Source organism: Bombus pyrosoma, linkage group LG7 (genome assembly GCF_014825855.1).
Source record: "Bombus pyrosoma isolate SC7728 linkage group LG7, ASM1482585v1, whole genome shotgun sequence".
NCBI classification, from domain to species: Eukaryota; Metazoa; Arthropoda; class Insecta; order Hymenoptera; family Apidae; genus Bombus; species Bombus pyrosoma.
Genome location: NC_057776.1, coordinates 18,687,691 through 18,713,725, shown reverse-complemented (window position 1 = coordinate 18,713,725; position 26,035 = coordinate 18,687,691). Strand labels below are relative to the sequence as shown.

The 26,035-nt window shown below is 37.4% G+C and overlaps 1 protein-coding gene across 14 annotated transcripts in view; it reads left to right on the top strand.

The window, feature by feature from the left end:
* Positions 1–26,035, top strand: part of LOC122568968 (glutamate receptor ionotropic, NMDA 2B) — a 349,490-nt gene that overhangs the window by 4,913 nt on the left and 318,542 nt on the right. For 12 of the 14 annotated variants that reach the window (XR_006317279.1, XR_006317280.1, XR_006317281.1 and 9 more), the window contains exon 1: positions 23,036–23,283. The exons of 1 other annotated variant lie outside the window; for it this stretch is intronic. The gene's annotated coding sequence lies outside the window, so the exon portion shown is untranslated. Of the gene's footprint in view, positions 1–23,035; positions 23,302–26,035 lie in introns of those variants that run through there. One more of the 14 variants, XM_043729353.1, reaches the window with a different exon arrangement.

Genomic DNA, 26,035 nt, shown 5'->3' with positions numbered 1-26,035 from the left:
CAGCAGATGTTTGTTGGTCGCTTCTGAAAAATAACTCTCGATTTTCCGATCGGATTGACATCATGGCCTTAGATTCGATCATATGCGCTGGCAGAGGTTCCACTTCATCGCGAAGTTGGGTAAAAGCGTTCGGTCAGTTCAATCGATGCGAGTAATCGATTAGAAAGAAGCAAATATGAGTTCGACGGCCAACGCTTAACTGGAAAAGGACCATTCTCGACGAGTGCTCGCGATTTTCCGCCAATTATACGTTTCGTTCCACTCTGCATCAACGAATATTTCTTTCTATTACGGAATTGATAGCGTATATATCAATAATTCTTACCATTTACTAGCCCTGTGTCACTAAAATACTCCCTCACTCTATCGAATCATTTTTTCCTTTTTTTGCTATTACTTAAAACATCTATTTTGTTTTTATCTTCAGATTCTATTAGGTTGTCCGGAAAGCGTCTTTCCTTTACAGACACGTCTTTTCCAACGATGCATCTTTATACAAACGTGAAACCTGATCTGTCGAACGTTGTGATCTTTATTCTAATAGAACAAAATCGAATCGTACGTAATTCGATAAAATAATATAAAACGGAAAGTGTTATGCATTCATTATTTCCTTGTGAAACGAAAGAAACTTTTACGATTATATATCTAATTAACGTGGTCGTTAATGATACGATTTTTGTAACAAAAGATTTACTTATTTTCGATACAATTTCATCTCACACTGTATGTTCGAATCTGCTCGAAAGAAAGAAAATTTTTTATACAGTTTCTATATCAGAGAAAAGATATAGAAAGGCATTGAATTGCACGGAAGAAACATCAACTGTGATTAAATCAAATTAAAGTATTTGGAAGAACGACAGTAAGCAGGAGGCGAGTTCATTATCACGATATTCCATGCGAGCGGGATGGAACGCGGACGGAAATGATCTTCTCTGTTTCACGCTAATGACTGTTCCATTCTCATTTTTCTACGCCAGGTCGACGTCCTCAGCCTTGTTCTCGTTATGAAATATGCAGCACCGTTATGAGCAGGCGGTCACCGCAAAAAAGGCAGAAAGTCAATATACTGTCGCGTCACACACAGTGTTAATCCTTCGAAATCAGGCTACCGAATTTTTCCCATGCATTTCAACCAGCAGAAACTTCTATAGACGAATGTTTCCTCTTTTGAAAAATTCAGTTCCGCATTTGATTCCACCCTTTTACGTCACGAAGCAAAAACTTGTAAAAAAAAAAAAAAGGAAAAAAGATCGGAGATGTCAGTATGTTGAAGCAAATTTTAATCTCCTGTTTATTACAGTTTTTTTTTTTGTGTTTTTACCATCCGTGCAGAGAAGGTACTCTTTTTAGGAGAGAGTAAAGCAAGCTTTCAAAAGCTTAGAGCTCAGAATGAAGCAGTCGATAATTGTAGCACGTAGTCCGTGGAACTAGATTTTCATCGAGACACGCAGTAAAGAGAGATAAAAAGTTGATTAAAAAAAAATGATTTCTATGTGCCGGAGAAAATTATCATGTTCCGACTGATTCAGTTTTTTGTCTCCGATATCGATACATCTCTATGAGAAGAAAACGGGAAAGAAGATGGAAGAGGAATACAAAGCAGTAAGATGATGTTATACGAATTAACTTGAGGGGAAACGAACTTGGATTAATCTGACTCTCAAATACAGAATTAATACTTTGTTCGTTAGATCTTTTAGAGCTGAATTTTTTATCGGTCTACGAGAATAGTTGTTTTCCGTTAAGCAAAAATACAAAATACGTTTAGCAGATTTATCACAGATTTAATACCAATACATTTAGGAAATTTATTTTTTGGCTGATTTTATGAACAAGTCAAGGCTAAAGTTCAAGATCAATTTTATCGAAAACAAATACTTTCGCTTATTTTATTCTTAATGAAAATGGTTTAACAATCGCAGCTTGTAGTTAATTTAAAGCCAAAAGAATAAGATTTTCATCGAGACATTTAAGAAACGTTAAAAGTTCCTCTATATCGGCAAAAAGTATTCCTACGTTATTCAGAGGCTTGCCCTTACGCAATTTCTTATTCGTTATCGTGGGATCGATCGTTCTATACAGAGGCAACGCGTTCATATTCACGCGACAGTAAGAAAAGAGAGCTATGAAGGAATACCAGTACGCAGGCAAATGGAGAGATAGAAGTTTTTTATCCTTAATAAAATCCGTAAGAAGAAAATTTGTTCCTTGCAGGTGAATTTATCACGTGTAATAATCTCAACGCAAGATTGGTGCTTTCGTAAGATACCACGCGATAACGTTCCGGTGTCGTTTTTTTATTACGATGTCAGCCGGATCGTTAATCACGGATTTGCGAACGTCGTCAAGAAAACGGCAGAGGTGACAATGATAATTGGACAAATATTTCTTCGTGAAACGATCGGCGTTATACGATGTCGAGAAATGATACGAATAAGCTGTTCATAACGTTCTCGCGATATATCGCTGAATATGGTGCGACGACGATGGATGAAATAACGGTGGATTCTCTGCAGGAGAAAAAGCGAGAACCGAGTTTAAATTAGTATTTTATTAACTATTCAATATTCGTTATTAATTAGTCAGTATTGCGCGTATATGATAAATGCACGTATGTGTTTCCGATAAAGTTGATCTTAAACTTTAGCCTTGACTTGTTCACAAAATCAGCCAAAAAATAAATTTCGCAAATATATTGGCACTGCATTTGTGATAAATCTGCTAAACGTATTTTGTATTTTTGCTTAATGGAAAACAACTATTCTCGTAGACCGATAAAAAATTCAGCTCTAAAATATCTAACGAACAAAGTACTAATTCTGCATTTGAGAGTCAGATTAATTCAAGTTCATTTCTCCTGAAGTTAATTTATATAACATCATCTTACTGCTTTGTATTCCTCTTCCATCTTCTTTCCCGCTTTTTTACGTCTTTTGACATATTTGCCTCCTCGTCGTTTCCTAATTTTATGTATTACAAATTTCCATTTAAATTGCAATCCTATATATCGTTTAGACAAATGGAATGTCTCAAAAGTTTTAAAGAAACATTTACTTAGCTTGCGAATACGAACGAATAAGATGTTCATTCGTATCTAGTCGATTTCTTTTTCGTAGGCAAACAAAAATATTTGCTTAGTATTACGTTCAATGAATTGCCTTTTAGCTCGAGTCTGGTAACAAAAATTTCAAGATATTTCATTCTCCTTATTTGTGGATCGGGGTGCGAGTGCCGAATAACGCGACCGAATAATGTCTTTGTGTAGAGACCGGTAAGCGTTGCTGAAAAGGAGAACTATTTCGTTACGACGTTGCTAACAGATTCTTCGCTTTGTCTCGGTTTTATAGTTCATCTTTGATGTAGAGAAAGTGTCTCGTCTGAGCTTGTCCTTTTCGATGATGCTCGACGCTTACCTATTTTAAATGTCCGCCCTAGTTCCTGGTCTTTTCGCTGGAAACTCTGTGCCAATTTTCTACATTGGCTCTTGTTATTAAGGTCACGGATATTTCAATTTACTAGACGATTTTATATTTCAGCGAGTCACTTAGGTTTGCATCGCGTTTACTCGAGTTCAGTCGCATCGTTGGAATATTTTTCATTGGAAAAATATGTAGAACCTTCAGATCGATGTTTAAAAGCAGCTTCAAATTTTCTAAATAATATACGTAATTCGGTTATTTCTGTTCATTCCAACTTTAAACTCTTTTACAGAGGTTCAAAAATGCGTCGTGTAATCGTTTAAAAATACAAAGACTCGGATATTTAAAGCTTATTCGAACTAGTTCAATTATTAGGTTGTCCGAAAAGTTTGTTTCGTTTTATGAGGAAATAATAGACGCGCAACGTTTTTTGTTTTATATTATTTTGTCAAACTACGTGCGATCCATTCTGTTCTGTTGAGATAAACACCGCGACATTTCACAGACTTGGTTTCACGTTTGTACGAAGGCGCGCTGTTGTAAAAAACACGTTTGCGAGAGAAAGACACTTTTCGGACAACCTAATATTTGCTTTCTTATCTCTTCGGTATTTAAGATATTTAAATCTCCGCGTCGTTGATTTTTTAATTACCGTCAGGAGCGACGGCTTTAGACGTAAATTGGTCTATTCGCATCATTTCGATTCAGCTTACATCGATAGCATTATCAGGCTCTTTGTGGGAGAACGATATCCCTGTGCTCCACCGATCGTGTCTGTCCGCTATTGTTCCTCCGCCGTAGGTTATTTCGCTCTTGAGAAAACTATTGAATTCCAGCGACGCGACGTTTCGATGTGCACCTATTCCTCTCTTACATTTATTTCTATAGATCTATCGGGGGCACTTGATAAAAAATTTAACGCTTCTAACCCGGAACACTGGGGCTGGTTCGGAATAGTTGGCGAAGCGCAACGATCATCGCTGCATTTCGAGCTATTGTTTCGTTTAATCGACAGGAAATAACCGCGGATACCCGTCAATTCTATTCCCGTGCACCAGGAAATGCGGGACGTTGTTCCGTTCGTTTCTCCCTAGTCGTTTTTCCTCGAAACCGCTACCGTTCTGTTTTTCGCGAAAATCCCACTCCCCCTCGTTTGAAATTACGATGCTCGTTCTCGTACTTTTAACAGCAATTAATTAGCCGCTAGGTACCGTTTCTTTTTTCCTCTTTTTTTTTCGACGTTTCAACCAGCCTGATCACCTGGTCACGGATCGATGGAGAACGTCTCTATCAATCGTGATCCTCGTCAATTATTGTCGTACGTTTAATGAAAATTACCGGTGAGGACCAATTATTGCCGGGCAAGATACCGAGATCGTTTCCACGACGAGTGCTGCTCATGGTAACAGCTTTGTAATTATCGTAGTTCGTTCGTCCACGTATTTTAAGCTTCTTCGTGGATGTTTTACCGGATGATGACCGGCAATCTCCGTTTTATCACGGTTCTATCGGAATTTATAAAGTATTAAATATATATATTAAGTACTTTAAAAATGCTTCACTTTCCTTCATATTGTCCGCTGACATAAAGAAATTTTCATTTATTCGATGTTGAAAAATATTTACTTTTCGTCTTTACGCTACGCTTAATCCTGTTTGACGACATGTTTAACGAGAATACGTTTTCGTCCATCATCATAGATCTTCTTTTATCGAACATTTTCAAATAAAGACGGCAAGTTTTTCGGTAACGCGTAAAGCGTTTCAAATTTAGAAAAGTTCAAGATCAAGGTATGGTTGTACGACTATCGCTTATACCCGAATTTATAGGTCGACGAAGCTTTGTTCGGAAGAAGAAATCCAAGTCTGAGTTATCGAGTTTGAAGGAAAACCGCGAGGTACGAAATAATGGAGGTTAACTAGAGATTTAGTGTCTGTAAAATTAGTTTTACGAGCAACTCGATCACCGTTGCCGTTCATTCTCGCTTTTTATTTTCGATTTTAGTATCGATTCGCTTCCCCTTTCTACCATCGGAATTATTGCAAATCTAACATCGAGTCGTTTTACTAGTTCTTTACGACTATCTCGCCTTGAACAATTATTTTCCAACGGATTTTAATAATATTCGACTCCAAGTGGAGTTTCACAGTTTGATTCTTCAATTAGAATAATCAGCGAAGGAAGTTAATTACGACTTTAGCCAATTATCCGAAATGAACATCTCTTCCTATGATCATCATAGATTTTACAATGGTAGCTTATTCCATTTGACGTAACGAAAGCCTAGCTCGATATCTTCCGAATATCTTTAATCAGTTGCCGCGCGATCACACGATTCAAACGCAAGTTCGATTTTAGCGGTTTCGTCCGTATGTCACGATTCAGCACCTATGTGATTTGCTTTATCGCTGTTGCTGCTACATGTCAAACACCCTGTAGCAACGTGACGTAATTAATATCGAAAATTATCCGTCCCTTTGATCAAGTTGCACGCACTCTCGTGTCTGTCCACGATAATTTGCAGCTTTGTACGTGGCTCGCGTAAAATCGTGCGTTCCTGGTAAAGGTCACATATGGATGCGCGATTCTATAAAAATATCATTCGAGATATTGTAGGAATTCCCTTCGCGCGATTATAGGAGGATTACTGAGCATGGTGCTTTAAATAAAAAGATTATTGCAAGTTGTCCAGACGATAAAAAGTGGCAGTTTTCAAATTTTTGTATTTATTTCGAAGCAGATAATTTTTTCGAAAGGATACGTAGATTTATCGGTGGAATCGCAAATTAATTATCGTAATGTAGCAGTGTGTTAATGAATCGTAATATAGGAATCTTATTTATTATTTATCTGTATTCGGCTTCCATCTATTTTGAAGAGGTTATATAGATGCATGATAGTTAAAATAGTTTTTTAAATATATGTAGTATCGTCGATGGAATATATTGTTATTATATCCTGATATTTGTTATTTATTTACAATGAATGGATTGTACAGATATAGACAGGAAAACGATGGTAGTTCGCACTCTCTGGCTTCTCGATTTATTCTCTCTGACTTCCAAACTAAAACTGACTGCTCTCGCATCTCTTTTGTCTTTCCGTAGACCCACCACGCACGTGTTCCGCGACCGTTCATGGCCAAGGCCACGTAGGTCCTTTTTACAAAACTATGCGATTGAAGAACGCCTCGGCTCTCGCGACATTATATCGCTAACTCCTAGGCCTTATGTCCGCGATACTACAAATATATAACATAGAATAACATAGAATAATTTGATATATATTAGCTATACAAATATGACCTAAAAGAAAACCAATGTTCTATACCTCTTAACTTCATTATTTTCAGTCATTCTCTTTTATTCAGGCTTAACAATTTAATACAATTTCGCATTATTTTGCATTGAAATCGAGAATTTAGAAAATTTGTTCCTTAATTAAAGCGTTCGATCACTGAGCGTTTACGATATTAGGTTAATTACATGCGGTTTCTACCACATTTTTCGATCAAACCCTTCAGGACCAGATATTTACCGCAGTATTCTATTACAAGACAAATTGAGACTATAAGTTCCTGTGGTGTAACTGGTCTAATAAACCATTTTCACAAACATGCTCGAGCATGCTTCAAATACCGCATTAACAAGGAAACGTGGCGAACGATCCGCTCCTATTTTAATGGAACGTTGTAAGTTTAAAGAATAGCCAAAGATATCGGATACTTATTACTTTTAGCTACTGTATCTCGAGTGTAGGGGGTGAAGCCACCCTCCAAAATTCGAAATCCTAAGAATTAACTAATAAGGAACGATTCCAAGCAAAAGAAGCCGAATGAGTTCTGTCTGAAAATAACTGAATGAAGAAAGTACTGAAGCCGACAACATTTTTTTAAATGGCTTAAAAATCGTGTTTAACTGAAAAAATACAGCGACTGTGTATGTAACGAAATGAATTACATTTTTTGTTGAAAAATCAACGGTGTATATATATATATATGTAGTTGCAGCATGAATCGATGCAAAAATTGTATTTTTCAGCCGTCCATCGATGAACTCGCGTCAAGATTCGCGTCGGTCAGAATTTCTTCAAATTTATACTTTTAGACGTTTGATTACAAACCGTTTTGTGTACCGTTAAAGGTTTGTTACCACTCACCTTCGCCTTGGAAGTGACGATTTTCTTTTTAGTAGGAAAATCTTCGAAAGAATTAGCCCTGAGATGCGAGGCATGAAAGGCCAAAGGAATTTCTTCTTTCGATTTCTACCCTTTCATCCTCGATCAAAGCGTCCCGGTAGTAATATCCTAGCGCTGGTAGTATCGTTTGAACGAGTACTACTCCGTATTCAAGAAGCTGTTATGGCCACTTCAGTTATTTCAGTAGTTTGCTGGCATAAGGACATCAACGACTGCTAAAGGCGAGTCGTATCGGTTTATTAAGTCTAGTCGGGATCTTAGATGATTTGCCTTTTTACCAACATCTTCGCAAAGATCACAGCCTATCATCGCGCTTAATGCACCGAGAAATACAAAATGGACGAGTGCCGCGATCCTCGTCCATTATGCGGTTTCACAATTGATCGATTGGGTCGTCCAAATTTGAGGAAGAAATACGAAACGTGGAAGAGTCGTAAGAGAAAAAGGCTTTGTAATTTACTAAATTGAAATTGAAGCAAGAAATTGCTCGTCGGCTAGGATTATCGAGCCAAGACATTAACGTTGTAATTTTCGATTTTTAAACGGATAATCTTTTCGTGAATTGATGTTTATGTTCCACGGTAATTCGACTACGGATTAAACGACAGCAGGTGCGAACACTTTCTACTTTTCATCGATCGAAAAATATTTCTCATAGACGAATGGCAAGTTAAACACGAAATCTGGTGCATTCTACAAATTGCCGAACACTTTGTAAATTCGTCGCCAATTTTTTCCCGCTCGTGTCCCCTCTGGAACCTATTAAAAGTTTTCCAACGGCAAGTCATACATACAGTTTCCCTTATTATGCGAAGAATCCTCAGTATCGTACACTTTGACAAGAGTCTTTCACTTTTCTGAATTCGTCCCTCTTCTTCTTATTTCGGACCGTCTTCCATTATTCCATCCAGGGAATTGTACGAGGCGTATAGTTCCCGGCAAGCGTAATGTCCTGGAAACTTGTTACGAGTTGCAGGCAATTATCCATCGTTTCTTAACCGCTTGCATCCTCTTTAGGATGAAAACGGCAAATACCAGCGAGACCGAAACGGGCGAACACCAGAGGAAGCGGTTATAAAAGATGGGTAAACAGAGTCGTACAAGTATCTTATTTTTCAGAGAACGTTAAAAGTACAAAAGGTACAGACGTAAAAAGAAGACGAGAAAAAAGGGAGGAACGACTGAACTTTCAACAATCGATTTCTTGGTTAAAGAACATAGGAACAAGGAGAAAGGAAACCATCTAAAGTTTTCGTCCCTGCGAAGATAATTTTCTTCTGCTGGAATTGCGTTTAATTTACCGTGAAATTTGTTTGCCCTTCTATATACATAAATAAGAAGGCATATCGGAAACTCTGCTGCAGCTTCCTTTAAATTTTTAATAGCGCCTTCGATACCGTTTAATACAAACTATTCCAATTACTTTCATCGCTCTCTCGAAATCCTTCTATTTTATACTTACAAATCGACACCGTAACCAGCTCTAAACGTTTGCGCGCCTTTCCAATTACAGATTTCCGTAGTCGGGGCGATATTAAATTGGAATTAATGCGCGATCTAGAAGGCACGATCAGCCGGCAGATGTCTCGGCCCAATTTATATTCGAATCGTCGAACGATGATCAATTCTCATCAGTCAATTTCAGTGGAACGACCAGCAATAACTAGTCCCACAGACCTGTCAATGTTCGAGCGGCAAAGATGGAAACGTCCTCGTCACGACTGCGGTTATTGACGGCGATTGCCAACATGAAGCAGCGTTGTTCGAGTATTCCCGGTATAATAGACGCTTCTGATCCTCGTGTAACGCCCCCCCCCCTCGGTGTTCATGAATTCGCTGGTCCGGATGCTGATAACGCGCTTCCGCCTCGTAACTGATACGGCGACAACGACGCTTCTCCAAACCGTCTGCTTTTCACGGTCATCGGGGAAACCATTCCAATCTGTTGTTTGTGGTTGGATTCTACACCATCCTCGTCTAATAATTACTCCCTCGATCGAATCACGCGTTTGTCCTGTCACATTGATCGAAGATGTGACGCAAGACACACTCTATTCCGTACTTATGATTAGTCTTTGTGTGCGTAACTTGAAATTGAGTTTATCAGGTTAAACTCGAAGACGTTCTGAACTTACGAAACTGGTCTTTGTTTTACGATTCGACAGGAAGAACGTTGAAGCGTAATATAGGAATCTTTTGAGCAGGAGATTTCACTTTGAGATCATTTAAATAGAAATGAAAAAGATTGATAGGTTGTTCGAACATTTAAGGATTCCGTATTTTGTAGCTACTAAATTATATAAGTTTTTTAACGTGAAAATTTCCACGATTGTATAATGTATTTTTACAACTTTTGTTAGCTTCGTTAGCTTCCTTAGTTTATTTTCTTAGCTTCCATCGTTTGTTAGCTTCTTAATTATTTCATATTGTCGTTCGATCGACAGAAAAATATATAGAAAAAAGTATGTAAACATGATATTTGAATTAAGAAATAGCACACGGAGCTCGTACATATTTTGTTCGAATGGTTGAACGTTCTAACAACGAGTGTTTGGGTTTAACATGCTCTACCGTATCTCTTTTTGTCTTTGAAACAAACGAAACCAAATTCTACGATATTGAAAAAGATTTAATAGCGCGTTATGATATTGTTGATCGACATTCGTACGAAGATGGTTTCATGGAGCGTGAGACATTCCCGAGATACTTCTGTAACATTAGGTTTCTTGTACCATCTGGCGTTTCCTCTCGGATCATGAGCATACGTTACCGAGATATCCGCGTGCACGTCTCTTCTTTATAACTTTCTCCGGACAGAGCAAATGGGACCACGAATCTGAAAGTAACGGTCCAGTTACGAGCAGAAATTCAAGGAAAGGGAAAGTTAAAACCACATTTTTCGCGTTCTCCAATCCGGTCACGTCAAACTTTAACGAAGTTGTGGCTGTTCGGCCACGTACGATTTATAACCTCTTACGTCCGTCCTACAACCAATTCCACGGCTTTGATATTTCCTGCGGTACAGCGAAACGAAGAAAATTTGCTTTTCGTTCAACGAGTTCATTACTATTTCGATCTTTAAACTTTCCCCTTTAAGCTTTCCGTTTAAACTATTTGAACGATCGAGTGACAAATTTCATTACGTATGCAAAGCACGTAGTTTGATGTTATGGGTTTTAAAAACAAGTAACAAACCAAGTTCGCTTTGGAAATTTTTCTTTTCGCCATCGCGACTTTATAACCGAGTGCCGCGATATTAGAACCAATATACATTTGGTATTTTACCAAAGATTGTAATTTTATACAATTCTTATATTTAATGGTATTATCAAGTCGGGGTATCTAAACGATTGTCACGATGGAATTAGATGTATTAGTAAAACGATGTAGCTAGCTGCACTAATTGATTATGTATGAATATCGAGACGATAACCGACGAAGATATCGACCATAAAATTTTGCTGAGAAAGTTCAACGTGCTTCTGCGGTGGTGTGCACACATGTATACAGAGCCTGGGATTTTACACGTATTATTGGCCGTACGCGTGAAATGTATCCGCATGGTAAACACGACGATATGTGAGGATGACACAGGAAAAATACCTGTGCTGTGTCATCGCTCGTAGTAACTTATCTACGTGGGTCGTTTCGTTCCACAGCATTTTTCCGAAGGCGTACGACGCAACGTGGCTCAATGAGCAGGATAAGAAGAGCGGATATGATTTAACTAGCGAATAATTTCAACGTTTTCCAAGTTGATACGTCGCCGCGGTGCAAGTTGAGAAATTCGCGTCACGTAGTTTATAGGGTCGTTCAGGAAATTTAGATTTTCACGCTACCAATACAATGGTATTCAAACTATTCAAAGTTTAATTTTATGGCTTCCCGATTATACGAACTCTTAGAAAGTTCATTCATATAGAGGATAAATGACGTAACTGTATTACATATTCTACGAAATATTATGCCGATGATTGTTATTTATATCGTTGCGTTAATGAACTTATACAGCCAATTATAACTAAGGATACTATTCTACGTAATTAATTGAGCCTTTTCGAATAATTTATTAAATATTTTGCACATAATATATGCGGCACGTGCAAATGAGACGTTCACATTGATCGTAAAATATCATTTGAATATTCTTTATAGTTTACAATTGATTTGCATAAAAACGGGGAAAGGTAGAGATCTGTACATGGCAGAAGTGGGCCAATGGAGTTTGTCTGACCACACACCGGGATGTACTACTTACCTGGTTGAGTACACCACTCTCAAGAGACGACATGGATCTATACTAGTTCCTCGACTGTATATATGCAGAGAATCTATATGTTTATCAGATTAAGCGTACAGTTACACTGTACGTCTCGGTACGCCAATTTATTTTTACCGTATACTACGCTTTCGAAATTACGATATCTCGTACAAAAACTTGAAGATCATGGAATCAAGACAGGATTGCAAAAAATTTTGTGATCCACCACATTTTTCTCGAAAGTGCGAACGTTGCCGGTAATGAAGGGTAAAAAGACGCTGACGCGTCATTTGTCACTGACCGACGCACACGTGCTGAGCTTTAAGTAGATCAGTGAAAACGTACGAATAAAAAGTATGATTGCACAAACGGAAGAACGAGAAGAAGTAACGAAGCTATCGAAACGATGATTTATTTCTGAACTGCAAGGAGGACGGGACATTATATGGGGAAAAAATGAAAAAGAATTTCGAGACAAAGTACTCTGATTTTTAACAGTATTTTAACAGCAATAAAGTGGCAAAGTTGACAAAACAGAGTGTAAATTGCACGAAGAGCGCCATTGATGAAGGATACTTCGACGTACGCAACAGGTCCGCGTTTAAATGGATCGCGAAACTTTTCAACAGAGACGAAAGTTCGTTAGAGAGCTTACGTACCTCGCTTTGAGTCATATGAGTGGTCACTTTGCGCTAGATCGCTGTAATAGTATGTTCGTACATGGTGTCAATTACCCTGGTTACCTTCGCTTCATATATCTTCGTACGTCGTACTCTTAATACGATATCTAACGCCAGTGTGGTGTCTTAATTTTAAGAAAAGGTTTTGAAGAAAGTATCACAAGGGAAAGGAAGCAGTTCCATTGATCGATAGTATTCCTTGACCTGACTGAGACATTGGGTGTGAGAGCAGTTTGTGAAATGGCCCGATGGGACAAAAGGGAAAGGCGAGCTTTTTATGAACGTGAAACGTGTATCGTAAACTTTTGAGAATCGTCATTGCGATTTTTGAAAATCATCTCGAGTTAAATTAGTATTAGGTTGATAGGACGTAAAAAGAGAGAGAGAGAGAGTTGGTAGTATAATTTAAAGTTTTAATTGACTTGAATAAAATAAAAATTTATTCCAATCTATTATTTATTACTGACAGTCATAATGAACTGTTATTTATTATCCACAATATCTCCGCTCTATTGAATTTCCTTTTTGTTTGTTGCTTTACACAATGCAATAACATGTTTTACTTTATTTTAATAATATCTGCAAGTATTCCGAAATATTCATACGTTTAAATATCGTACTCGTATTTCGATTCGCACGAAAGAGAGTTTTTTAAATGAGGATCTAAGTAGAGTAGACTAAAAAAGTACAGAAAGCTAAGTAGGGTAAGGTTGCAAATTCGAAAGAACAAAATTACTAAACTGTCGGGTAGCCTGGAGCTAGCGAACGGAAAGAGGAAATGTGACTGTGACGTTTACGAGAATGGTTCGTAGTTATTTACACCTACTTGGGGCCATACTTTTCTGATAGGGTATTCTCCGTGAGCAGAATAGCAAGTCGAGGGTAAATTTTATCTTTGCATTGGGTTCCGCGCACGCCTCAAGCACATGTCTTCTGTGTTTTCGAAAGATTTCTGCACCCGCAGAAAGCTTCCGCGTGCTGAGAATCGAATCACGAATCGCGTAACGAAAGGATTTCTCGCGTCCGCATCAACCCTATTTCATTCTTTTACGACCATCCGCGGAAGTTTCCGTGCTTGCGAAGCAGCTTAGCAATGGCTTCTGTGTGACAACTTAAAAGGATTTCATGATTCGGAGAGTACACGTCATGCGGATAAGCAAACTATTTTTTTTTTTTTAACAGATTATCAAAGATTTTTATATAAATAAAATCTCATTGATCCGAGTAAAAGGTAAGAAGTGACTTTTTATTGGTTGCCTTTACGATCTATTTTTCACGGAAGCTTTATTTCAATTGGTCTCTAAAATCGTGATATCACTTAATATCGTGATATTTGTTATAAATAAATCGAGTTTCACAAACCAATATCTTCATCCAGAAATTGACATGAGTTACGAGCGAATTTCTGGAGAAAAATGATTTTATGTTATATCGATGAAAACAATTCAACCGCTTGTACCGTGACCGGAATGGCGTATGTCTGTGTTTCCCAATTGCAATCTCTCCTTCCGAATTTCTCTGCCGGAAGCATATACCGATATATATTGACGTTAAAACTATTGGGAATAGTCTCACGTACAATATCTGTACAACATCAAACAAACAATTATTTCAATGGGAAATCAATTTATTAAAAATTCCCCTGCATGTAGACCGATATTTTCAAATGTATATTTGTAAATAGAGAAAGAAGGCGATAATTTTTTCATAATATCCAAGTAATTTGAGCGCCAATTATACAATAGCTGTAGAAAGTATTTGCATATACCTTCGTTTTCCAATGAAGTATCGTATTCCACGTTTTATCCTTATAGTATAGAATTTTTCTAAGCATATGAAAATATTATCAAACGATATGAAACTTAATATACTTGATATGCAAATGCTAGAATAAACACAGCAGTGTACAAATATTTTTTGTAGACACTGTAGGATCCTATCGAATATGCATGACCTTCAATTGACTATGAGTGTCAGCATCGTGACCTCGATGGGAATTTGTGATTTTCGACTGGTTTTGAGTACCAAGGTTATGACATTGACTACCTTTCAATAACTTGGAGAGCTCGACGAATATCGGACTCTCGAATATCAAAATCTCGACGAATACTGTGACTTCCAAGTGGCCTTGACTGCCAGAGTCGTGAGTTCGAGGACCACTCGAGAGACCTTCAAATGTTATTGGACGCGTAAAACGTATTAGCAGCGATTGAATGCTTTTGAATCCAAATCTAACCTTTTGGTATCTTAACCGATTCTATTTCTGTTATACGGAGTTGAGCGTTTTAAAAGCTTGAGAACTTTGATTACGAGCTAATGCTTTTCTAGTTAGCCATAAACTTACGCGTCCCGCTGGATGCAATCCGATAACGCATTAAAGAACATTTTACTTGATTGTCAATATGCTAGAGTACATTGCGTTTTGAAATTGGTGCGTTTTTGATCAATATGGTCACGCAAGTCGTGTCGTTTTTATTGGCTTTGTTAATGCACTTTCGAGGAAAAGATTTCTCAGATTCAGCGGTATAGACAATTTGTCTGTTGTTCGTCGAGTGTCCATGCATTAGGGTTGATCGATGCCTAAATTAAATTTTGTAATATCATCGTCTTTTTGGTCGAATTCGATTCCTGCCGTATTTTCATTTTTCCTATTATCCGTTTTCTTTTAGTCTTTTTATATCGATATCGTACATACATACTCTATTATATGGAGAGATACAAAAGTCATGTCGCTCTGCAAAGTGTTCTCAGAAAAGCGGTCCAAAGGGAAATTAATGTCCGCCACAAAGCAGTCGTTTTTGCAGAATCGACAAGCGTAAATAAAAGATTGCTCTTCCCGCTTTATCCCGAGATTAATTCCTGTTCGTAAAGCACAATGGGACGACGGATTTTAGACAGTTGTCTTGTAATAGCTTTTTTCAATTTCAATAACTTCCACTTGATTATTATTCGTACAAGTTCATTATTAAGATTGAAATAGTATTTGCGAAACTTTCATTAATCATGTTCCTGCAATCAGAAACACTATTATAGTTTCGTTCAGTATGTCTACCGGCACGTATAATAGAGTTTGATTATTCCTACATGTAAGACTAATGCAATTATCCAAGTTCGATTCAATTTATGATAATTATTCAAATTATTCGATTTTAACTGGAAACTATTTTCATTTATTTCGAGTATAGTATTGGAAATATCCGGAACACGTGCAGGTCGGAAAATATTTTATTCCGACTATTATCGCGAGAATTGAAAAGCAAGTTGTATTCTGCAAGATGGAAAATATACATTAATAAACAGTTAGGTTTCCAGGTGCAACGGTGTAGCGTGAAATGTTACTTCACAGGGAGAACTATGGTTTCCTCGAGGACGATAAAATATGACGAAAGACTCTACATAGAATACAACAGTAAGCATAACTGTACCAAAGGCATCGTGAATAAGGATTACTTTATACACTACGATAACATACGGAGAAAAATATCTTTTGTTCTTTTTCCATATACTCGTTGTAATTTCTTTGCATTTTCGACCAGACCTGAACTGTCTTGTTGTATTTCGTATTTTCCTAACCATTTTACATACGTGCAAAGAATTTTCATTTATCGTTTGTACGACTTGCACCGATATTTTGCAAACACATAAATATTATTAAATTACAGTGATACTAAGTTAAATTATAATCTAACTCCTCGTGCAACGACGTATTTTTAAAGATCATTGAATCTTTCTTTTGTACGATTTGCGACAACAACTTCGGTGCATATAGCAAGACGAAGGACAGGGAAAAGAGAAAATGGTTAGAAAATCTCTGACGCTTAGCTGTCAGATATCAGAATTTATCGTTTGTACATATAAGAAAGTTTGAAGATAACAAGCAACCCAATCTGTGTTACCTTGATCCAGACATGAATCTGAATCTTATTTGCGACGGCTACCAAAATAATATCTCTGTTCTGTTATTTGCAACCTAAATTAAACGTATTGATGACTTTTTCCCGTTACGCGTATTCTTGTGTAATTTTAGAAAAATCTGTCCAAGAGGATAACTAAATAGTCTGTATCGTGATTTCAAGGAATCTAAAATAATGTCACCTCACAATCATCCTTTCGAATAAAGAATGGAAATGTTATCTCTGAGGGGAATGAGAAAGACGAGTGTACGTTGCAGTAAAATAATTAAAGATTCATCAAGATTCAGCTAGGAATTTTCGAATTGCACGAATACACGATTGGTTTGACAACCTTCTGTAGACAAGATTATTTAGCTTCCAACGTGTAACGCTTTTCGCTTTACATTATAGTAGCTTATAGCGTATATACGACTTACATATTTGTACTTTTAAACGAACAATAAGTCACGTTTGTCATTATTAGATAATTTTTGTTCGATGAACAACAACAACAGTACTACCTGTATCTTATTACATACACGAGTAACATATTTTCTCCTGCAACAAATGCTCAACATCTATTCACCGTAAGATGTTATCGTCAAGTACGTTACTCTCCGCCGTGAACTACAAGCTGCTGGCTTAATCGTGAAATGTTCATGGACCTGCCGTTCCTCAGACCGAATTTCCATTATTATAATCACATTATATCTTATTCCGACGATGCAATATTCAGACAGTATTTATTATCAAGATTCGTCGCAGGGAGAAGTAAATGTGACATATTTATTTGTAATATCGTGTATATTCTGCGTGCACCTTGTTAATCGTACAGTTCCGCACTCCGTTCGATAGGAAATCACCTTTAATATTTTAACCTTCGCGTGTATATGCGTTTAATACCATCCTGTCGAAAATTTACAATCCTTAGAAATTTTAATACAGAAAGTATAGAAGTTTTATTAAAAATATTCAGACAGCTTGATATCTTCTAGATACATATATTAACATCTTATTACGTGTCTTCCTTTTGTATAAAATATCGTAATTTTTCTTTTGGTATATTATTTTAATACATATATTTTTTTTAATTATTTCAGATAATTAATATTTAGGAAATCTTTATTATCTTTATTCCTGTAAGAAATAAGCGTTGCGAATTTATAGGGTTCAGTAAAAGATTATTAACGTTCGAAAACGAATATATTGCATTAAAACTCGTACCGTGTAGTTAAGAAAATGTTATTTAAAATGGATTCGTTTTAACTTACAATTAGTGAGATTGACAGCCAATAGCTCAGTCTGTTTCGTTCTTTGAAACAATTTAACTCTTTGCGCAATGCACGGGAACGCTTTCGCAGCAGCTTAATCTTCGATCGCCAGATTTGAGAAAATTGGAATGTCTAACACGATTCTTTCGGATCCGTGGAACGTTAAACGGGACGAACATTGGATCAAACCGAAAAATAGATGAAAGCGTAGCTAGATTGCCAGGTCAAGCGACAGGGAAATCTGGGATTTCCTGCTAGATCGTGAACTACGGAAAGATTTGTGGATACTGTAAGATATTTGTCATCGTATCTCCTTGCGTGATAAGCTTTTCATCTGAAAAGACATTAATTTTAGGCTATTCGCAATTTCGTCTAATAATTCTGTCCGGAACACTAGTTAACTCATTATAGGGCAACGTCGTCTTAACGAAAATAAGTTTTACAATTTATTTTAGTCAATTTACGTTAGTAGATCCTGTGAACATTGTAGTTATGAAAGGGAATTCGAGGGAAAGTTTCATACTTTGTTCGTCGTTGCTTTTTCTTTCACCTTAATTCTATGATTTTATAAAGTTTGAAAAGATTAAATTCTGCAAATTTTTTGTGCCTCTTATTTATATAGCGACTCTTTATAAAGTATCTATGTACTTTATGTAAAGTATGCAACGTCATAAAACACTGTTTACATTACTTTAATCCCATTTCTTCGTAATGTTGCCTTTATGAAACTTTCACGCATTGTTTCACCCTGTGATCCTTAATAAGTTAAACGTCGGTGAAATTGATTCACGGTATCAATTAACGTCAAGTTTCGGTCGCCGTTTACGCACAGCCACAGTGATCAGAAAAGTATCAGGTACACATACAGTTACGCAAAAGCGTAAATGTGTATTCGATGCGAGCCACGAACAATATTTTTCAATAAATATGGAAATATTTATTTATTCGAGTCGCGTTGATTCGATGTTTACAAACGTCCAATTGCTCGATTGGTATATTCCCCTTTTTGTCATAAATGCACGCGCCGTTCTGTATATTAAAATAAAACGTTTATTTTCTACCGACTGTGTTGGTATTCTATCGTCAATGATAAAATTAAACGCGCCTAATTGCCCCATAATGTTTTACCTTCTAGAAAGAACGTACTTAATTACAGAGGTTAATGCTCTTTAGTCAATTAACCGAATAATTGCCGAGATGAAACTATTTCCGACGTGTTTAGAATAAAATTTGGAACGAGATTTCAGATCGAAGTATCGAGCTTGTGAATTCTATCGAAAGCTCTCCCAGATAGTTCCTAAATTCTTTACGCATAATACGTCCTTTCATAGTGCAACTGCAGCCTCTTTGCGGTCAAATTTATGGAAGAATTTCATCGAAAATAATTCTACTGTAATATTCGAATCTCTTTTTTCCAGTGGTTTCAAATCTTCTCAGCTAATCGCCCAAACTGTACGAAAGCTTACGAAAATACTCCGATACTCCTTGAAACTTTCTACAGTGTACTTGTATTGTAGAAAATTGTATTTGCATTATACAAAACACTTTAAGATCTCATTAGCTCTGTAGCGAAGTACGACTATTGTGAGTACAACAGTAAAATTTGAAACGGATCTAAAAACGTACATGGAAGTTACAAGATATTCATTGGAAGTATATACTTCGCAAAGAGTTTCGTATAATCCACAATCCGTATAGTATATTCATAAAAAGTTTCTGCGGCAAATATTCGAATGCTTTTCGAGTCACAGTACCTCTACCTAAATATTTAACGATCACTTTGGATTTACTACCACCGTGTGTCACAACATGATATGTTATGGCTTCAGACGCAGTCGCTTGGGCAGGAATTACTACTTATTCAAGGAGATTACAGACGCATCGTTTATTCCAAAAGTTTCTTCGGTATAATGTAAAACGAATCGGATATCGATGTTTGAACGTGGCTCTTTGGCCTCGTTTTATCTTGCGAGAATTACGACTGTAATTCGGTGAGTATTTTGCTGAAGGGTCTAACATACTTTAGTGTGAATTTACCGTGGATCTTGAGTTTTTCATCTTATTAAGTGGTATATATATATATCTCTATTTACGTCCAATTAACTCTTTAGTAAGTTTGGTGATTATTTCCCAAATTACTTACAGGAGCAATTTGAAAGTTTCAAGGATTATTATTTTCGTCCCGCTTTTTCATATTTTCTTGGCTTTTCCTCTTTCGACGCCGGGCTGGTTATATTTCACGTCTCGCTCGTTATGTCTTTACACTTTGATGCCTTCCCTCGATTTGTCGCTGCGTCTTTTACCGCGGACCAACCTGTTTTCTTATTTTCTTCTCATTTCGTATTTCGTATCGCATTTCCAGTCTTTCGTATTTACGTCATATTTCGTTATTTTGCTACCACTTTGCCACGACATTAATATTGCATTATATTAGTGGTGGATATCAAGGACAACACGGTAATCGCTTTGCGAAAGGTTGTATCGATTTCTCGGTGAAACAGGTAAGAAATCTTTCAATTTAATGGAGATCCGATGTCAACAGTAATATCAGTTAAATTCTTAGATAAATATCGCTTTTAGATTCGCTGCAGCTTATTAAATATTGTTAACTATTTTTCGATCAACATCTTCGATACATGTGCTACATTTGTCGATATTTTTAAGCCTATGTGTATAAGTTCGAGCATGAGTTTTACGTTCATAATCGAAAGTATGGTACTTTGGGAAAGCGACAGTACACTATTATAAGATACTCTTTTAGAAATAAGCAGGGGAAGTCGCTTAGAGTCGGTGACTGTTCGCAATGCTTCGTTTACGATAGTGTTTATGACTGACCACTTATCGTACTCGTAAATTCTAACTTAACCGTCTGCGTTAAAGTTGACGTACTGTTCAAGTGTTCTTCGTCTGAAAATAATATTATTCTCTCTCCTCGCATCTTCTTCCGATTCACATTGTATTACGATTTTTATTTCCAAAGGTAACATCTTTCTTTTCATTGTGAAACTCAATTCACGGTAATATTTAGTCGCAACTATTAACTTTCTATTTTCAAGCAACCTTAAAGATAACATTGACGCTAATACCATCATTAATAAAACATCGTGAAACTAGTATAAGCTATATGATAGCTATAGATAAAACTTGACAATAAAACTTGTATGAAAAATCTTGCTTCGAAGTAAAAGGAATATGAAAAAGTATTCGTTTCTTTCATCCGTTTAGATACATGTTTTATTAAAAAATCATTCAAACCCCCAAAATGTACCGCTGTCGGTCGATAAAGTTTCTACAAAGAATTACAGATTTGTAATTTCGATAGCTCTAGCGTTAATAGTAGACGATTTTTTTACGTAATTTATTCGCCATATCGTAGAATACCGTTTTATATCGAAGACAAAAATTTCCATGACAACCTTTCTCCCATCGAAAAAGCTGAAAATTCGTAGAACATCAGAAGTAATTTCGCAGCTGCGGAGTGCGTTTGAATGGGAATCGATGCCCCGCGTCGGTGTTTCACGCATGATGGGACGAAGGACGGGAAACTTAAACGAGCTGCATCGCGTATCGCGGCTTGTCGAGTGGTTGCCATCGAAAATCGAAATGGGTACGAAGTCGCGGATGCACACCATTCGGAAATCGCGTTTTACTACGTCTGTTACGTAAACTCTGAAGTCTTTGCTCTCACTCTAGATCCGCTCGCGGAGAAGTATTACCCCCGAACTGGGCATCCGCGAAGTTTCCTCGCGAAATTAACGAAATCTTGAAAGTTCCGCGCGCTCCAATGTACCGTTTCACGAAGAAAGCCCCGTAGCTAAAGTTAATGAAAATGTTCGCTCCGAGGATGCGTCATTTTCCATGCTGATTAAATCAAAACTAGTCGCTCGCGTAATAGAATTCTATACACAAGTTAAATATATTATTCGTCTTAAAGGAGCAGCTGTTGAGACGACCGTGTCATTTCTTTTAAATTGGTTCTTTAACAAACTCCGAATATCTCGGGTTGAATCATTCGGTAACCCTTTGGAAGTAAAATTATTAAAACATCTTGATATTTTTATATTTATAACTATCATTCACTTAAATCTGGACGTTGCAAGTTAAATAAATTACCAATTTTTTGTAGGGTACAGATGCTGAAATATTTTGTAATCTTTTCTAAATTAACTTTGTACGACAATTCTGTTTGCTTTAATAGAAATACAAAGATTACTTTAAGTTAAGTAAATTAGTAATTCTTTTTTTCAGTTGGAAGATTTTATAATTTCTTCTAGATGAATTCTCTGTGTAATACTTAGAAAGTATCAGACGCGAGATCGTCGAAGAAAGATAATTATCCTACCTTACGATTTTAAGCATTTCAGGAAGTAACGAAGGGAATTATACCAGACTCCATAGCAGAAAGCATTCTGTTTTGTGAATATAGTGGCTTCTGCATGTATAATCCTTCGCGTAAAGTAGTAGCTGTTGAAAGCTTTTGTCACAAGGATGTGATTAACGCGTCGTGAAAATATTTCGAAGCGTGCTGCGACAACGTTTAAAATATTTAATTATTTACCTCTTGTTTGCAGTTTAATCCTACAATTACACACTCTTGTAACACTGTTTATTTTATTTACACGTTTAGTTTGTAATTAATTTGCGTCGGGCTTGGTTGGTGTAACGAAGAACAACGTTATTCACCAAGTAAAAGTTTTACACCTTCCATGAGTGCCGCTTCATGACGTTCACAAAAATTTATACGTCTCCAGTTACGAACGAACAAATAAAACGAACAAATAGAACGAACAAATAACAAACTTTTTCTAGAAAATGGTGGTTTCTACGTATATTGCAATATGATACGAAACAAGCTGTTTAAGTGCGTTGAAATTTACATTTATTTTATATCTACAAATATATGATATTACTTTTATCTTCGCAAACAATAGCTGTAGCTTATTCTATTTAATTTGTTCGTTAGCCGCTGCTTCTGCCTCTATTTCACACCACATTTTCTTACATCCGTATTTTCCTACCTCGATTCTATAATACTGCAACGTCTAATCTCAAGTTATTCACCTAAACTATTTAATTTTCCAATATTCGCGCGATTAAATCGTCGAAAACTCCACTCTAACCATGCGAATGGTATCCTGTACGAAGTCAACCGGATCCCTTAAACTTTCTCCTTGGAAAATTGTGAAACGTCGAGCGCTAATCGTGGCCAACCTTCGGAGAAGAAGACGCGAGCAACCCCGCATCCGACTTCCGGAGCGAAACGCGTGCGCGGGTGGTTTTAATGGGGGTAGGGGGGGTGATGGCGGGGGCGCGGTCGTGGGTACAGATACGTCGCACTTCAGTTGGGTTTGGTTCGCGTTTCGCGACTGGCCTCTGGCGCCTCGAGGTGCCTCTTTCGTTCCGTTGATCCGCGCACACCCGACTCCGTGGTTCGGGGACTTTCGCTCGTTCGTTCGTTTTTCCCGTGCATCTTCAAAGTTGCAGTGCGAGTTCGTGCAATTCCACAGACAGGCCCGACGCCTCGTTTATTTCCAATTGGACGTCGTGGATGGAACGTACGTGTCCGAGATTTCGTGAGTGAAATTTCTCTCAGTGATTGACAAAGGGTTGCAGTTGTTCGCAACTGCTTCGTTGTCGCTTTCGCAATCGTAACGAACGAAAAAAAAAACCAAGCTTTCGCGTGTCGTAAGATGTTGGAAGGGTAAAACGTATAAAACGAAAAGAGGAGATTTCGTCGTGGATGTTTGTCGTTTCCTCGATGATAGATCACCTCGATGATGTTCTCGTTTGCGAAGACAGATGTTTTTACAGCAACTTCCGCGAGACGCTCTTTGACGGTCGAGCGCTACGTATCTGGGTTAACTGACGGTATTTTAGATAGAGTACGAAGTTCGGGCATGCAAAACGTTGATCGACGTCGGACATCAATTCTTGAGCGCGAGAGAGACCGACAATTGCGTTCGTCCTTGGCACTCGGCTATTCGAAAAGTTTTCCTCTTGATCGTCGAGATTTATGAGTTCCACTCTGATGACTCGACAAGAAACCCTTGTTTGTTTGTCTTTTTACGATCGTGTATACCATTTCGCCAAGGGATGTTTGCCTTTCGCCAAGTTTTGATCGATGCCAGATAGCAGGATCGGAATTCGGCTTCGTAACGTATCGCGTTGCAAAGGTGTCGCATAGCCGCTTTTATAACAGGATGCTGAAGAGCAGCACAATTACCGCTACAAACGCAACTACCTGTGTATCCGATTTCACACGATTTTTCAGGCTCCTCGAAACGTAGACTCGTCTGCATTGCGCGATTCCATTCGAGTAAAAACATTTACATGGCGCGCGAATACGTAGCGTATCGCGTCGTATTAGAGGCGAAGGTCGATTCGAGTTGGTGGAAAAAGTAGGAGTAGCCAGTAGCTGGGTCGAACGAGGTTGCCAATAAAAACGCGGCGCAACGATTTCCCAGTGTTCAGGTTGGCTGAAACTCGAATCCTAATTGAATATCCGATTCGCGATACACTACAAGTTTCACGATTTTCTTCTTTCATTAATTTTAATTCGTATTTTTTATCGGTTCAGCACGATCGTTCTTTTTACGTTGCAGTCGTTGCTATTCCGTCGAAGAACAAAGTTCGAAGATCTTTGCGACTCAAAGAGAAAACGTTGGTAGTTAATGCTGTGCGAGTCAATTTATTCGCTTCTTATCGTCGAAGAACAAGAAAAATATATAGTTGGAAGTTTGGTTCTTTGTTGTAGGAAAAATTCTATTATTAACAGCGTTTTTATTCTGCTTTACTTTCGAACTAAAACGTATCCGGTATTGTCACAGCAGCTATGAAGAAACGCGATCGAAATAAAAAGTTGAAATTACGAAAGTTTGTAGCATGGTATTGTTCCTTCTTAATAGCAAGTAATTATAAAATATCGCATCGGTAGAATCGACAGAAATAATATTGCTGTTGCCTCTAGCATGCTTTTAGGAGATTACTAGATAACAAACACGTAGAGTTTACAACCGATTACATGCTAAATCGTTGATTGTATTTTCTGATTCATAGCCACGAATTGCGGTTCATTGTCCGAGAATGCAGTATCGAATACGTAGGTAAATTCTGTAATTGATGCGATCAGATTACTCTGTTGTTCATAAATGGATGTATCATACTGTTTGACCTAGTATATAAATTTCTATTAAGAAGATTAATTAATTAAATTTAATCGTGGGTGTAATATAAATAAGTATAATAACAATTTATTATATAGTTTTACGCCAAGCCACATAGAACGAGGCATAACGTGATCCAATCATATAATTCGTGGATTAATTTCACGATATTGGTTATTGGACGATGTTCGTGTGTCGTTGTGCCATATTTGTGTATATATGTAAATTCAGTCTTCTGTCGCGACCAATCCACGTAGTTTTCGATTTCCCCACGTTACTTTGATGTAATTGATTACATGTAAAGATAAGCTCATAGTACAACTTACAGCAACACAAACATACAGATTGTTAGGCAACTCTAATAAGATTCAAGACGACTTTGATTTCAAAATAACAGACATAACGCAAGAACCTGTTAATCTAAACGTCTGAAGAAAAATTGTCACTCTACTTTTCTCCGTTTCCACCATACATACAGATTATTTCAAAGTAATTTATTTTTCATTCTCGCAAGTTTCTATCTAGCGTAGTCGACACGTCGTCTCCATCAACCCTTGTATCCATTTTTATTATATTCTTTCCGTTACGTCCTTTAAAACTTTGCAGGAAGATAACGCAAATGTTACTGCGATGCTACATAGTTGCAACGTTAGTTTATTTTTCAAATCGTCAGCAACCTGTACTTTAAAACCAATTTGGCATCTGTATCGTTAATTACATTTCAGTCGTTATCGAATTATCTCGCAGATCGAGTCATCCTAAAATCAACGTATTTTCAGTCTATTCGCACTTTTTAGCACTATAATCTTTCAACGAGAATCTGCGCAAAAACTTGAACAAATCTGTACGATTAGTGGAGCAACGATACATCAACAAGATACATGCGTGTAACTCCTTTATTAACGAGACTTTAAAGACCAAGTCCATCGATTTTCGATCAATCCTCGGATCGAAGCGGAGAACCAAGCCCTCGAATTTCACCTTTACACGCGATTTCGTGGCTTCGGCCTCGAATTTATTTTCCGCTGCACGCAAGAGGAAACAGTCGCTGTATCTGTAGAGAGCAGGAGACCGTGTAATCCTAGTACAAGCTCGGGGAATGGTTCGCGATTAAGCCGAAGCTTCGTCGAAGCGTCAAGCGTAG